Source organism: Lactuca saligna, chromosome 5, assembly GCF_052625555.1.
Source record: "Lactuca saligna cultivar CGN05327 chromosome 5, ASM5262555v1, whole genome shotgun sequence".
Classification (NCBI taxonomy): domain Eukaryota; kingdom Viridiplantae; phylum Streptophyta; class Magnoliopsida; order Asterales; family Asteraceae; genus Lactuca; species Lactuca saligna.
In genome coordinates this window covers 691,689-707,492 of record NC_136421.1, presented here as the reverse complement: position 1 = coordinate 707,492, position 15,804 = coordinate 691,689, and positions in this window count along the sequence as shown.

Here is a 15,804-nt window from a genome sequence, read left to right as displayed (position 1 = left end):
GAAGCCCCGGTAATATTCCCGAGTCCCGAAGCGAGTCCCGAGATCCCGAAGATCCCGAGAAGTGCGGTTTCCGAGCCGAAGCTCTGCCCGCGAGAAGTTCGATTTTTGTAGAGATCTTCCAGATCTGCGGAGGATTACTACTTCTGCAAGCCGTAGTGTTGTCCGATCATCTTCTGATCAAGTGAGTGTATACTACCTTTCATAAACGAAATAATAATACAAGTATGGTTCGCGGGTATTAAGTTTATTGTCGTTTATACGTGTGAATGAGTTGTTACTTTCTTCTAACGTATAATTATGAAGTATTTTATACGAGATACGTGTTATGTGTATATTTTGTTGTTATGTGTGTGAATGTATATTCACTTTATTCTGTCTTACAGATCTGATTATTTCTATATGAAATACGTGTTATGTGTGTGTGCCTCGTCTGTTATATGGAAAATGTATTGATCAAGCATGCTATACAGGTTTTGAAAATATGTATAAAAATGTATGTTTTTATCTACTGATATGTTGGGTAGAACATGGGTAGATAGTTGGTGTGTAATAAACAGATGAGAGGCCTCGTTGTTGTTTGATCCAGTCATCTAGCGGAATTTAGATGACGACCACGGACTTTTCTAGATAGTCCAGTGGAACGCTAGCAGGCTCATAACCTGTAGGTGTTAATGAACTTGGGTGTTCATTCGCTGTATTCCATCCCCCTCATGGTTGCCTTATTTGACTTATATTGCTGAGGAAACCCCGCAGCATGTGTTGTCACCCCGATGAAAATATTCTTAGATTAGGTCTCTTGTGTTAGTTATTTTAGGGAAATAAAGTGAGAATAACGGGAATGGGTAACTGGGTTATTGTTGGTTGATAATAATTAATTTAATTATTTATTGTGGGTTGAAAACCCTATATGCTCACCAGGCTCCCAAGCCTGACCCACTCAGTTTTATTTGTATTACAGGAAGTGGCGCAAGGGCGTAAGATGGATGAACCATCAAGTTGTTTTGTTTACAAGTCTGTATATGTAAATATTTGTTGAATGACTTGTAATGTTATCGTTTATGTTTATTGGTCTATATCGGAACATGACACCCCGAGTTTTGATTATATAATGAAAAATACATTTCTTTTATGAAATGCTTTGGTAAACATTGTTTTATCATGTTTTGTTTTTGGGAACGAATTCCGCAACTCTTTCAAATCAAAAGGATTTACTCTGAATTTATTTTAAAAGCATAAATGAAAATCGGTCTTTTCTGGCCGAGATTTTTGGGGATGTCACAGTTGGTATCAAAGTGGAATTTTGAGATGAGTGTCTGTTATGTTTTAGACACGAGCACTAGTTTATTTTGGGAAAGTTGCCTAAAATGCGTTTATGTGCTAAATGTTATATGTTGCCATATATGATATTATTTGTTCGGATCTATGGTCTGTTGCCGACCGGATCTAGAAACTTTATGTGTGTAGGATTCTAAGCGAACGTCTACGATATTAGAACTAGCATGTAAACGTTTCGAAGTGATAAGGATGATTTGAATATCTATCGTGAATAAGGATCTAATTTCACCTTATTCGGTGTGTAGATCAAAAATGGTGAGAACAAGAAGTGGAGTTGGAAATGTTGATGAAAATAGGAATCAACCACCAGTGATTGAACAAAGACCTGTTGTAGCAGCAGCACCTGAGCCAATAACCATGGTTGGTGTGCAATTGATGATTCAGACGATGTTGGATCGTCAGATGGAGGAAACTAGACGGTTGCTTCAACAAAATCGTGAAGAACTGTCGATTCGTGTGGAAGAGCCTGAATTAAATGAAGGGCACTCGGAAGGTGGAAACTTCAGTGGATCTGTTGGTCAAGCCAACCCACCGATAGTTAGACAAGACAACCGTGATGGAAGGAATGATGGAATGGGATGCAAGTACAAGGACTTTCTAACTTGCAAACCATCGACCTTCAATGGAAAGGAGGATCCGATTGGGGTTATGGATTGGATCTCCGAAATGGAGCTAGCCTTCATGACGTGTGGCTGCAGAGGTAAGTTGCAAACTATCTATGTCGTGCGTCAATTCCGAGGTGGAGCCGTTCGTTGGTGGAACACTCTAGGGAAGACTTTGAGCCCTAATGAGCCACTGCAATTGTCATGGGCAGAATTCTTGGTGCAGTTCAAGCGCAAGTTCTGTTCGGCTCAAAATCTATTGGAGCTAGAGAACAAGTTTCTGACTCTAACAAAAGGCAGCATGTCAGTTGATGAATACACCAACAACTTCACCGATAAGATGGAGTTTGCCTTGCGTATCGTTCCAGACGAGCTGACGAAGGTGGACCGGTATGCGAAGGGACTCCCATGGGAGTATGAGGTGCCAGTACGCCAGACACTTACTCTAGAGGCAGCTATCTGGGCTGCCAAGTCTGTTGAAAACATGATAAAAGGGAGAACCACCAACAAGGTTGAGGTTGGTGAGAAGAGGAAGTTTGAGGGAACATCTGGTTCCGGTAAGAAAAGCAAATTTTCGAAATCTGATTCGAAAAGGTTTAGTGGGGGAAAAGAAGGGGAAGCAAAGTGGTGTAAAAAGTGTAAGAAAAAGCACTTTGGGAAATGTAGCGAGGATGTAACTTGCTACAAGTGTGGAAAGGTTGGACATTTTGCCAATGAATGTCCGAACAACAAAAGGATGTGTTTTGGTTGTAATGAAGAGGGGCATATTTTGAAAGACTGTCCGAAGAAGAAGGAGGCAGCTAAGCCCAACATTCCACCAAAGCCGAAGGCGAGAGCATTCCAGATGACACTGGAAGCTGCTAAGGATGAAGCTGATGTCGCTTCAGGTACCTTTCTCGTTAACAATTTGTCTGCCCAAATTTTATTTGATTCTGGAGCCAACTACTCCTTTATATCGCATGAATTTGGTAGAAAACTAGCTTTGCCTGTTGATAGACTAGATAATGCTTTATTAGTCGAAGTTGCTAGTGGCAAGTTTGTACCTGTTAGCCATCGTATGAAAAACATCTTAATCGACTTGAATGGGAATAAGTTCTGCGAGGAATTATTGCCTATCGAACTTAATGGTTTCGACATCGTGTTGGGAATGGATTGGCTCAGCGTCAATGATGCCGAAATTTTATTCAAGAAGAAGATAGTTAAAGTAAACCCGCCTGGAAAAGATTCATTTATGGTGTATGGGGACAAACGCCGAGTGAACGCTGGAATCATTTCCCTAATGAAAGCCAGAAAGTGTTTGACCAAGGGATGTACATCATATTTAGCATTCGTGATTGATGCTAAGAAGGAAAAGAAGGTGATGCAGAGTATTCCTGTGGTGTGTGATTATCCGGAAGTATTTCCCGAAGATCTTCCTGGATTACCACCTGATCGACAAGTGGAATTCCGTATTGACTTGTTACCAGGAACAACGCCAATAGCAAAAGCACCTTATCGATTAGCACCGACGGAGATGAAGGAGCTAATGATGCAACTTCAGGAGTTATTGGACAAAGGTTTCATTAGACCTAGTTCATCACCCTGGGGAGCTCCGGTGTTATTCGTGAAGAAGAAAGATGGAAGTATGAGAATGTGCATTGATTACAGAGAGCTGAACAAGGCAACAATAAAGAATAGATATCCGTTGCCAAGGATTGATGACCTATTTGATCAATTGCAAGGTTCGAGCTATTTCTCGAAGATCGATCTTAGGTCAGGATATCATCAGCTGAAAGTAAGAGAGCAGGATATAGAGAAGACTGCATTCAGAACTAGATATGGACACTACGAGTTCTTGGTTATGTCGTTTGGACTAACCAATGCTCCGGCAGCATTCATGGATTTAATGAATAGGGTTTGCAATCTGTTCCTTGATAAATCTGTGATAGTGTTCATCGACGACATTCTGATTTACTCAAAAAGCCAGGAGGAGCATGGCAGACACTTGCGAGAAGTGTTAGAAGTCTTGAAGAAGGAGAAGCTGTATGCTAAGTTCTCCAAATGTGATTTTTCGATTCGTGAAGTCCAATTCTTGGGTCACATGGTCAACCAAGAAGAGATAATGGTTGATCCAGCAAAGATCGAAGTTGTGATGAAGTGGGAACAACCGAAAAGTCCCACGGAGATCCGAAGCTTTTTAGGATTAGCCGGATATTACCGAAGGTTTATCCAAGGCTTTTCTTCGATTGCTACTCCATTGACATCTTTGACCCACAAAGGAGCTACTTATGCTTGGAGTGAGAAGCATAAAGAAGCATTCGAGAAGTTAAAGAAGAAGCTATGCGAGACACCAATACTTTCTCTACCCGATGGAGTTGAAGACTTCGCTGTTTATAGCGATGCGTCTGGGGTTGGATTGGGTTGTGTTTTGACCCAAAGAGAAAAGGTGATAGCATATGCGTCTCGATAGCTGAAGGAGCATGAAAAGAATTACCCGACTCATGATTTGGAGTTGGCAGCGGTAGTTTTTGCTCTGAAAATATGGAGGCATTACCTCTATGGCACGAAGTGCAAACTTTTCACTGATCATAAGAGTCTCCAATATCTCTTTAATCAGAAGGAATTGAATATGAGGCAACGACGCTGGCTAGAATTACTCAAGGACTACGACTGTGAGATACTTTACCATCCCGGTAAAGCTAATGTTGTTGCTGATGCTCTCAGTCGGAAAGTCAATCTTGAAAGGAAAAGGCCAAGAGCGTTGAGAATTGAAGTTGTCTCGACCATTGTGGAAAGTATAAAGAAATCTCAAGGGGAAGCTTCTGAAAAGAATGACCGAAAGGAGGAACGTTTGGGCAAAACGTTGGTGTTCGGTGTAAATAGTCATGGACTGAAGGTGTTCCAAGATCGGATTTGGATACCTAAGTCAGGAGGAATTAGAGATCTTCTGATGGAAGAAGCTCACAAGACCATGTACTCGATTCATCCTGGTAGCACTAAAATGTATAGGGACCTGAAACCCTACTACTGGTGGCCGACGATGAAGCTTGATGTTGCAAAGTATGTGGCCGAGTGTGTGACTTGTGAGAGAGTCAAGACACAACATCAGAAACCGTATGGGAGTTTAGAACCTTTACCTGTGCCTATGGGTAAGTGGGAAGACATTGCTATGGATTTTGTCACTAAACTACCCAGAACAAAGAATGGTCACGACATGATTTGGGTGGTCGTTGATCGATTCACTAAGAGTGCGCATTTCATAGCAGCCAGGGAGAAATGGTCTATGGAAAAGCTTGCGAATTCTTATGTGAAGGAAATTGTGAGACTTCATGGTGTTCCGCTAACAATTGTGTCGGATCGTGATAGTCGTTTCACCTCAAGGTTTTGGAAAAGTCTACAAGAGGAAATGGGTACCAAGTTATGTTTAAGTACAACTTACCATCCGCAGACTGATGGTCAGAGTGAAAGAACGATACAAACACTTGAAGATATGCTGAGAGCATGTACCTTGGAATTCCTAGGTAATTGGGATGAACATTTACCTTTGGTAGAATTTTCCTATAACAATAGTTTTCACTCGAGCATTAAGATGGCACCTTACCAAGATTTGTATGGACAAAAGTGTCGTACGCCGTCTTGTTGGCTTGAGGCTGGGGAAAAGCAGTTTATGGGACCGGAGATGGTTCATCAAACTGCTAAAAAGTTGAAAATAATTAGGGAAAGAATGTTAGCGGCTCAGGATCGTCAAAAGAGCTATGCTGACAAAAAGCGAAGACCGATAACTTTTGAAGTTGGGGATTCGGTTTTGCTTAAAGTCTCGCCGTGGAAGGGACTTATAAGATTTGGTAAAAGGGGAAAGTTGAGTCCAAGGTTTATTGGACCGTTTAAAGTTCTTCAGAGGATTGGGAACCAAGCTTACAAGCTCGAATTACCCAAAGAACTGAATGGAATTCACAACACTTTTCATGTGTGTTATTTGAGAAAGTTCACGGGAGAAGTTCCCGATATAATTCCAATTTCTGAATTGAGAATTGATGAGAACAAAAGGTTGATTGAAGAACCAGAGGCAATCGTTGACCGAAAGACTAAGAAGTTGCGACACAAGATGGTCGAGTTAGTGCTTCTCCGATGGAAACACACGAATGGGCCGAATCTCACCTGGGAGACGGAGAATGACATGACGAGTCGCTATCCGCATTTGTTTGTTGATGTGTGATTCCGGGGACGGAATCATTCTAAGGTGGAGAGAATTGTAACACCTGTGTTTCCAGGCTTGCCATTTTTAGCAATGTAATGGTCTAGGTTAACCTTTGTAACCCGTTTTGAAATAATAAGATTGTATTATTTGAGTATTATGTGTTTTGTGCTTAATTGCTTAATTATGTGGTTTGATTAATTAAGAATAAAAATAAGCATCAAAATTTAAGTGTAAAATAAACTTGATATCTTTAGATAATGTTGTAGTATTTGAAACAAGGTTTCCGAAGATATAAAGAATGCCGAAATCCGAGTTATAACGAGGAAGTTATGACCTGTCGAAGTTTCGCGACAGAACCGGCAACGTTGAATAATGTAAAAAGTGAAATTTACGTTAAAGCGATATTTAGCCTTAGTGATCTAAACGAGAATTGAAGATATCGTTGTTAGTATCAAAGCGATAAAAAGTTAGGCGAGAACGGACGTCAAACGAAGAAGTTATGAATTTATAACGAAAATTTCTGTCCCGGTCTATTAAAAATAAATAATAAAAATAAATTCAAAATTAGCCGACGGAGTCTAAACGAAAGTTGTAGAGCGTAGTCTCACCTTTTCGTGGATATAAAGAACGTCGAAAACGGAGTTCGTATGAAGAAGATATGAATTTCCGAAGTTTGATAAATAATTTGTATTTATTTTTAAATCAAAATTCGGAAGCCTTATCTGAAGGCGAGTCATCGATCCGATCCGACTTACGCGCCGCGTAAGTGAGTACGCCCCACGTACTCCAAAAGTGTCGACATCGCAGCAAGTGGATTTGGATGACGTAAGCGATGACGTTTCTCGGACCAGTACGCCCCGCGTACGAGAGGCTTCCAGCCTCCTATAAATAGGATGCGAGGGCAGCCGGCCAAATTTCTAATTTCCTCTCGTTTTTGTGCCGAAGCTCTGCGGTTTTACCCCCGAAGCCATCCCGAAGCCCCGGTAATATTCCCGAGTCCCGAAGCGAGTCCCGAGATCCCGAAGATCCCGAGAAGTGCGGTTTCCGAGCCGAAGCTCTGCCCGCGAGAAGTTCGATTTTTGTAGAGATCTTCCAGATCTGCGGAGGATTACTACTTCTGCAAGCCGTAGTGTTGTCCGATCATCTTCTGATCAAGTGAGTGTATACTACCTTTCATAAACGCAATAATAATACAAGTATGGTTCGCGGGTATTAAGTTTATTGTCGTTTATACGTGTGAATGAGTTGTTACTTTCTTCTAACGTATAATTATGAAGTATTTTATACGAGATACGTGTTATGTGTATATTTTGTTGTTATGTGTGTGAATGTATATTCACTTTATTCTGTCTTACAGATCTGATTATTTCTATATGAAATACGTGTTATGTGTGTGTGCCTCATCTGTTATATGGAAAATGTATTGATCAAGCATGCTATATAGGTTTTGAAAATATGTATAAAAATGTATGTTTTTATCTACTGATATGTTGGGTAGAACATGGGTAGATAGTTGGTGTGTAATAAACAGATGAGAGGCCTCGTTGTTGTTTGATCCAGTCATCTAGCGGAATTTAGATGACGACCACGGACTTTTCTAGATAGTCCAGTGGAACGCTAGCAGGCTCATAACCTGTAGGTGTTAATGAACTTGGGTGTTCATTCGCTGTATTCCATCCCCCTCATGGTTGCCTTATTTGACTTATATTGCTGAGGAAACCCCGCAGCATGTGTTGTCACCCCGATGAAAATATTCTTAGATTAGGTCTCTTGTGTTAGTTATTTTAGGGAAATAAAGTGAGAATAACGGGAATGGGTAACTGGGTTATTGTTGGTTGATAATAATTAATTTAATTATTTATTGTGGGTTGAAAACCCTATATGCTCACCAGGCTCCCAAGCCTGACCCACTCAGTTTTATTTGTATTACAGGAAGTGGCGCAAGGGCGTAAGATGGATGAACCATCAAGTTGTTTTGTTTACAAGTCTGTATATGTAAATATTTGTTGAATGACTTGTAATGTTATCGTTTATGCTTATTGGTCTATATCGGAACATGACACCCCGAGTTTTGATTATATAATGAAAAATACATTTCTTTTATGAAATGCTTTGGTAAACATTGTTTTATCATGTTTTGTTTTTGGGAACGAATTCCGCAACTCTTTCAAATCAAAAGGATTTACTCTGAATTTATTTTAAAAGCATAAATGAAAATCGGCTTTTCTGGCCGAGATTTTTGGGGATGTCACAGTTTATTCCCCAAGACTAGCTATTATATGTTTACTCCCCAAGATCCCAAAAGCGTAAACTCCAAAAATATCCTTTCAAGTATCATCCTAGTTTTTGTTCTAGATCTTCAAACTTGTAAGTGTTCTAACCATTTCAAGTTAGTAAAACACTTAATCTAGTGTTTGTACATCTATTCATCCATTCATTTATGTATTTTGTCTAGATTTCCAAAAACACCAAGAACACACACTAAGTGTTCTTGTCATTTTAGCTCAAATCAAGCCTCCTAATAGTAAGTACTTCAATCCTTGAGTGTTATTAAGCTAGTATTACATTTAAACATCAAGAAATTATGCCAAGAACACAAGGTTAGAGGTGTTCCCAGTCCAAGAAGGTTCTTGGGCTGTAAACACCATAAATGACACCAAAGTGTGCCTAAGTCCTTGTTTAGCGCTAGTTTGATGTTTAAGACTTACCTTTACATGTTAAAATCTTTCATGGATGTGTTTAAGCCTTGAAAAACACCAAAGACTACCATTTTTAGGTGTTTATGGTTTAGGGATCTCCCAAAACCGTGAACACCTTAAAGTGTGTTTAAATGGGTCAAAATCCTTCCTTAGGCTTAAAAACCAACCTAGACAATTACCTTGTTGTGTTAAGGACTTGAAAACATGGCAATACCCTTTTCCATAAGGGTTTACAGTAGTAAACCCAAGGGGAAATGGCCATGAGGCCGTAAACTCCTCCAAGGAGTGTTTTTGTTTCCCTAGTCCCTTCCAAAGGCCAAACCACCAAGTATAAGTACTTCAAAAGACATGTAGAACTTCAAAACAACACATGGTTACAAGGAGTAGAGTTTACGACCATAAACCCTTGAGTTTACTGCCGTAACCTCCATGGGTTAAGGTCATCAAAACTGTAAACTTACCCTTGAACTCCAAACACCCTAGCTTTGCCCTACCAACACTTGGATGCAATCCTTGTGATCTTTAACACTTGAAACAAAGTGTTATCATGTTATAGAGTGTTCCAACTTAATTTATTAGTTATAAATTGGCTAATTAGTTACATATATGCTCATTATATGATAACTAGGCTCGTGCATGTGTACAAGTCTTCATTTGTCACCTAGCACCGTAACCGAAACTTCAATCCAATCCACTCACCACAAGTGAGTTCATACCCCTTTAAATAACCTTTGAAATACTTTTAAATGTTTTAAATGCTTTATGGGTGGGGGGTACAAGTTGAATACTTATAATTATTACATCAATCACATGTGATTAATAACTACAAAACCAATGATTTTACTACTGTTCAAACTGTTTATCAAAGTTGTTTTACTTCAAACTGTTTTACAAACGCTTTTACTTATCAAATACTTTTACTTAAACTTTCTTATTCTTATTATAAATTTCATACCCGTATATGTATAGTTATATAAGAAATGTTTAAAAGGCTTAGGAAGGTCGTCCGCCCTATTTCCTTTTCTGGCTTGGGATGTGGTCTGGTGGGATACCAGATAGCCGTCCGAAGGTCGTTTCAATATTAATTATATATCATGTGTACATATATAGTCATAAAAGTTCTTCCAGATTCATACGTACCAGTTACTTCATTAGTGTGTTACCATATGAGTAGCACATGATAATACTTATACAATTGCTAGATCAATGAGATGTTCAATGAGTCAGTTCATTCATGAGTCAGTACTTATTACTATGAGAACATATACATTACATTACAAGAAGAACATATACAACTATACTAGAAGAAGAACATATACAACTATACTAGAAGAAGAACATATACAACTATACTAGAAAGAGAACATATACAATGATACTAGAACGAGTAACAATACATTACATATACATGAATACGTTAACAAATTGTGATCCACTGTATCGGAGCATTCCTTCAATGTCATGGCCTGAGTTGTAGCCAAAGTCTCTTGGAGGGAGAGCGTGAGTTTGCGTATAGATCTATACTGGATTGAATATCCTACACCTTGTTGCTAGCTACAGCCGGACCTGCAGGTCTGCGGGTGCCAAACGTCATACATTTTTACGACCTACATTTGTCGTTGTTGCCTAGTCGATAGTATGGTACAATTAATCACATGATACCTTAATATAAATCCGGTTTAAGGTAGTTAGTACAGCAGTAGTTCCTATAATACAATGCTACAATACTACATTAATTTACCCTTCACATATTTAGTGATCTTTTCACTTAAACATTAATGTACAAACTATATTTTGACAATGATAGTTACACTTGGGAAAATTACACACTTTTACAGTAAACGAACATACAAAACAGTTACGCTTTGGTAGAAGGCTACTTTTAATAGAAAATATAGGTTTTTCTAAGGGATTCAAACTTTTACAAACATTTACAAACATTCACATACTTATATCACAAATATTTACAAAATCGTGTTTATAACTACGTTAAAATGTTTTGACACAAACGCCGACACTAAAATACTTATGAATTCACCAGCTTAATGTTGATACTCGCTTTCAAAATAACTTGTATTCTCAGGTCGTCAGTAGACAGGTATCGAGGCCAGCTTTTGAGAAGATGGAGTGCATTCAAGACTTATCTTATTATTTTGATTTACTTTTTGGTGTCTATAACTGTACGGAACACACTTGTATTAAAATTATATATTTAATGCAATGTATGATGTTGTTTGCTTATTTGTTGTTATACTGTGTTGTGATACTTTACATGACGTCCTCCGCCCCAGAACGTTTCTTCCGTTCTTGGTTTTGGGGTGTGGCACGGAAGGTGCTCAACCTCTCGTCCATCATCTCTAAGATACCCTCCTTGATCGAACCGAAGATCACAGGAGTCTGCTCAAGTATGGTGCGAGTAATCTCTGAAGAGAAAAACTCCCTAGTCTGCTCATCCAACTGCCCGGCCTTTGGGCCTGATCCTGATCCCCCTCCGGCACCTGAACTACCGACTGTTGGTCTAGGGCGTAATACCACCATTCTGAAATACAACATAATAAATGTCAGGAACACTGATATATCTCAAGGAATCACTACTACCACAAGTTTCCTGGTCTCATCTCAGCTTTCCTTGATTCAAGTACGGATCCTCTGCTTCCAGCAGTACGGGCCCATACTACCTTCCACATCTATCCGTACTTTCCTCAAGTACTGCCTTGACTCCACCAAGTTACTAATACTGCTAATAATCTCTACTACTCCCATCGTAGGCTTGCCCTAGGGAATTCTCTGACTATACCCGATACAGTCCTCAGCTGCTGAAGGCCTCCTTGTGATGCCAATTAGCCATCACCTGAATACCATCACATGCGGCGAGGCTCAGATAATCCTTCAAGTAAAAGACTCATCCCTACAACGGTTAGACTCAGATAAGAGCTGCGCAATAGGGCTAAGTCTAGCACTTTGAGATTATTCAACCATGTTCACATGTGATGTGATGCATTCACCTAATGGCTAACTCCCATCACTTAGAGTCCCACAAAGCACAAAGCAAGCAACATCCATACATAGGAGACTCCTCAAGAAATTATATCCTCATAATGGAAAACTGTACTAGCATACAATGTTGAACTCATACTATCAGGCATAACCTAAACAGGTTATCCTACTGTTGTGTACTCAATACTAGCATGCAATTCTCATAAGGCTGAAACACATAACCAGACACATAAGGCACCCTCCTAGATCCTTAGTCCTATACTAGCATGTTGTTCTACTGAAACTGAAACTGAGACTGAAACTGGAACTAAAACTGATAATCATAAACTTGTATGGGTAATTTGGGAGTACTTACTTGAGCTCGGCTGATCGCATGCACCACACCCTTTTCTCTTTTCAAAGTTCTTATCTTTCTAAAATTCTTTTTACTTTTTCTAAAACTCTTCTCTTTAGAAAAACATTTACCATTTCCTTAGTTTGAGTTCAGACACACCCAGAAGTGTGCCTGAATCCCTCAAACCAAGGCTCTGATACCAACTTGAAACTCCCAGAAATACGACCCAAAATTTTTGTTTTTAAATAATAATAAAAGTCATAACACTGAATGTTATATAATAAAACCATACGTTGGGTATCTCAAAGCCATAATAAAAATGTCATATCAAGAACTGTATCAAATCATATCTAAGTATCTGAACAAAACTCCCAGGAATAAAGCTGAAGTTGTGGTGTGTGCGATGCCATCAACACGAGCCCTTCCCTTTACTTGCGGAAGTACCTGAAACCAAAACTGAAACTGTAAGCACAAAGCTTAGTGAGCTCCCCCAAACTACCACATACCATACAACAACATATAAACACATACTAGGCCTTGCCCACTGCATCAGACCGAAGTCCGGAAACTGCATCGGACCAAAGTCTGGAACTAACCAGGGCCTTGCCCTCTGCATCGAATAGAAGTCCGGAAACTGCATCGGACCGAAGTCCGGAACTGATTGCATCGGACCGAAGTCCGGAACTAACTGAATCGGATCGAACTCCGGAACTGACTGAGTATAACATAGCATGGCCTAAACATATTAACTAACATGAACACATAAACTGCACATTGCATCGGGCCGTAGCCTGGAACACATAACACATAAATCTTGTCAGAGCCACGAAGGCATCAAACATACTAAAAACTGCATCGGATCGAAGTTCTGAAACTACTACTAGCTAAACGGGCCGACATTGTGGCCTTAGATCCGTTCCTACTAGAAGAAAACTCACCTCGTAAACTGGTTGGTAAATGAACGGCTCTGGAAACTGTCTGCTGCTACTCTGGTATCTCCCCGGCTATAATTTCCATAACACACTGAATCAAATATTGATAACTATATTGAGGGTAAAATGATTATTTTACCCCTGGTCAAAGTCAACCCTATTGGTCAAAGTCAACATACAGTTGACCTGACTCGTCGAGTTGGGTCACCAACTCGTCGAGTCCTCACCCTCACTTCTTTGCTTCGGATCGCTACTACTCATCGAGTTTGGCATAGACTCGACGAGTTCCCCTTCTATGCTATCACCTAGTCGATCTGCATCCGACTCGTCGAGTTGTATGAACAACTCGTCGAGTCCTCCTTCAACGTATGAACACTCTGGCTGTGACTCGCCGAGTTGTATGAACAACTCGTCGAGTGTGATCTAGAGGTATGAAGATTGTCTTGGACTCGCGACTCGACTCGCCGAGTCCAAAGAATGACTCGCCGAGTCGCATGCATGCAATTACTATTCAGACGATTCTGCTCAAAACAATGCATCCAACTGATAGATCTGGGCTCTTAAGTCCTGGTTTGCACGTAAAGGTTCCATTTTTTTCGTGCACATACACTCCTAAAAAGGTTTATAGGCTTAAAATGCATGAATAAGGCTAGATCTAGGGTTTATTTGCATAAAGGTTCAATAAAGGTATTGGATCTGGGTTTTGGGACAGAAATATGATTAGATCTGAAAGCTATAACACTTACACAAGCTCCCATACTAGATTAAGCTCACAAATGGGCAAAGAGGTAACCTAAATGAGATTCTTGAAGAAAAACAAGCAAAGAACAGAAAGGGTCCGATTAATACCTCAAATGACTCTGAAATGGATGCAAGATCTTGTTCCCTTTCTTCTCTTTTGGATCAAGCCTTCCTCCTTTCTTCCAATCTTCACTTCTTACACAAAAATGCCCAAAAACACTCAAGATAGATTAGGATATGGTTATGAAACATTCTGAGGGTGAGGGAGGCCAGATTGGGTGCATAAGGGGGATTATATAGGGTGCAAAACCCGTGGATCTAGGGTTTCTACCAGGCTGATGGACTCGCCGAGTCCAGGATATGGACTCGTCGAGTCGCCCACTTACACGTGCTGGAAATCCCGTCTCTACTCGATGAGTCGGGTAACAGACTCGTCGAGTCCCTCTTGAATACTTAGAAAAATAACCATTAAATAACATACCAGCACTGGGGTCATTACACCGAAGCCCCGATATCATTCCCGAGCCCCGAACCAAGTCCCGAAGCCCCAAAGATCCCGAGAAGTGAAATTCCTGAGCCGAAACTCTGCCTACGAGAAGCCTGATTTTTGTGAAGATCTTCCAGATCTACCGAAGAATACTACTTCTACAAGTCGTAGTGCTGTCCAATCATCTTCTGATCAAGTAAGTGTGTAGTTACTTTCTTCTAACGCATAATAATGAAGTATTTTATACGAAATACGTGTTGTGTGTGTATTTTGTTGTTATATGTGTTAATGTATATTCACTTTCTTCTATCTCATAGATATGATTTATTCTCTATGAAATACGTGTTATGCGTATGTGTCTTATCTGTTGTTTGGAATATGTATTGAATGAGAATGTTATACAGGTTTTAAACTATGTATAAAAATATATATTTTTATCTACTAATATGTTGGGTAGAACATGGGTAGATAGTTGATGTGTGATAAAGAGATGAGAGGCTCGATGTTGTTGTTGACCTAGTCATCTAGCGGAGTAGGGATGACGACCACAGACTCTTTCTTGACAGTCCAGTGGAACGCTAGCAGGTTCATAACCTGTAGGTGTTGTGAGCGATGTGTTCACCGGTGTACTCTATCACCCTCATGGTTCCCTTTAGGACATCTATTGTTGAGGAAACCCCTTTGCAGTAATGTTCGTCCCGATGAAAATCCTAGATTAGGTCCCTGGTAATAGATGTTGTTTTAGGGACGTAAAGTGAGGATAACGGGAATGGGTAATCGGGTTATTGTTGGTTGGTAAAATTAAATATAATTATTTATTGTGGGTTGAAAACCCTATATGCTCACTAGGCTCCCAAGCCTGACCCACTCAGTCTTATTTGTATTACAGGAAGTGGCGCGAGGGCATAAGATGGATGAATCATCAAGTTGTTTTGTTTATGAGCCTGTATATGTATATAACTATTGTATGGCTTGTAATATGTCGTTTATGCTTTTTGGTATGTATCAGAACAGGACATCCCAAATATTGTTATATAATGAAGATGCATCTCTTGATGAGATGCTTTGATAAACTTTATTTTATCATACTTTGTTTTGGGAACAAATTCCACAACTCTTTTAAATCAATGGATTTACTCTGAAATTATTTTAAAAGCATAAATGAAACCGGTCTTTTCTGGCCGTGATTTTGGGGATGTCACATCTAATCACTCAAGGACATGCTTCGACTATGTGTGTTGGATTTCGGAGGTAGTAGGGATACATACCTCCCATTGGCAGAATTTTCATATAACAATAATTTCCATGCCAGTATCGACCGACCTTTGTTTGAGATGTTGTATGGTCGGAGATGTAGGATCCCGTTTGTTAGGGCGAGATGGGACACCAAGTCATGGGGAGCACCGAAGTAGTGCTCAAGACTACCAGATTGATTCAATAGGTGCGCGATTGGCTACGGGTCACACAAAAATGTTAGAAAAGCTATGATGACCAGGTGGG